Source organism: Sinocyclocheilus rhinocerous, unplaced genomic scaffold (genome assembly GCF_001515625.1).
Source record: "Sinocyclocheilus rhinocerous isolate Xijiao unplaced genomic scaffold, SAMN03320098_v1.1 scaffold1496, whole genome shotgun sequence".
Taxonomy (NCBI): domain Eukaryota; kingdom Metazoa; phylum Chordata; class Actinopteri; order Cypriniformes; family Cyprinidae; genus Sinocyclocheilus; species Sinocyclocheilus rhinocerous.
The window spans coordinates 530,373-531,966 of record NW_015644664.1 but is presented as its reverse complement, the minus strand read 5'-3'; the positions used below and the strand labels follow the sequence as shown (position 1 = coordinate 531,966).

The window sequence follows — 1,594 nt, the reverse complement described above, 5'->3', positions numbered from 1 at the left end:
TGTCACATGCCTTGTAAAAATTCATAAAAATGTTACTGAGCAGCTGACGAGTAACAGTTTCAGCGCAGATTTTCCTCGCACTTTGGATTTGAACCCTGGCGCCACGAGCTCGTGCAGCACGCTGTTTGAATCCATGCAATCCATGCGTGTATTAGAAAACATAACATTCTGCAGTTTATGTACTAATCGTTTGAGGCCATTTCGCGATTTCTATCATCATACAGTAACCAGCAACAACCACCTCTTCCTCAAACAAAAACCTTTATTTTGGATGCGATTAATCGCGATTAATCATTTGACAGCACTACTTTCATACAGCCTTAGAGCAAGGTTATTATTGTTAACTAAAACTAAAAGATTACATTTTTTCATTACTTGAAATAAAATAAACATTGAAAAACCTAAAAACAATATTTATCTTCTTCATTTAATTTAACTTGATTTACTAAAATCACTAAAACTTAAAAATGTATAAAAGACAAAAAAACCTAAAAGGCAAAAAAAATAAAAACTAAAACTTAAAAAAAAAAAAAAAAAAAATGTAAAATGTAAAAATGAAACTAATTTAAACATTAATAAAAACATTTGCCTTATTTTTATTTAATATTCATACCTCTAATTTAACCCAATTATTTTTTTTAAATTGTACACACACACACACACATATATTATTTAATTTTTGTCTCTGGCTGTCGGTGCTTGTAATGATTTTTGCGTCTTTCTCGGACACTTTTAAATGCTTCCACACTGCTGACATGTTTGCTGCATTAGTGCGCGCCTCTATTTGATCGCGTCGCGTCACTGTTCGGTACAATTTATTCGGTCTTTTCGCTTATTTGGCCGAACAGCTTTTTTTGCTATTTTTGGCCAAATAATTTTGGTTGCAGAACTTCGGTGCATCCCTACTAAAAATTTATTTAACTATAAAACGGAATCCAGAAAAAATGGAATTTGGGGAGGAAAAAAACCCCCTGAAAAATTTAAACTGCTTTCTTACTAAAATCACTAAAACTTAAAAATGTATAAAAGACAAAAAAACCTAAAAGGCAAAAAAAATAAAAACTAAAACTTAAAAAAAAAAAAAAAAAAATGTAAAATGTAAAAATGAAACTAATTTAAACATTAATAAAAACATTTGCCTTATTTTTATTTAATATTCATACCTCTAATTTAACCCAATTATTTTTTTTAAATTGTACACACACACACACACATATATTATTTAATTTTTTTTTTCTTTATGTGTGTAATTCAACCAAATCATTTTAGAAAATTGTAACGTTTTTTGAAAATTGTACAGCGATATTTCTGACTCGATCAGTTTTCTGAAGAAAAGGTCTGAATAAAAGGATGCTTAACAAATCAGTCGAATGAATGTGAATAAATCTTTTGGTTTCAGATTCAAATGAGTCACATTACATTAAAACACCAACTAGTTCCAGGTCCACTAGTTCTGACAGACGAAAACTGTAAGTCCAAGTGCTTAGAAATATTACAGCAACGGCAAGCTGCATTATCTGAGCTCTCATTTATGTCTGTTAGCTGACGAGGGGCCCGATGCGAGGTAGGGAGCGGGGCCCCCCCTCGGTCCATT

At 31.4% G+C, this 1,594-nt stretch overlaps 1 long non-coding RNA gene across 3 annotated transcripts in view; it reads left to right on the top strand.

Moving 5' to 3' along the window:
* The window catches only part of LOC107758792 (uncharacterized), a 79,369-nt gene that overhangs the window by 16,709 nt on the left and 61,066 nt on the right, over positions 1–1,594 (top strand). The gene's annotated exons all lie outside the window — the stretch shown is intronic.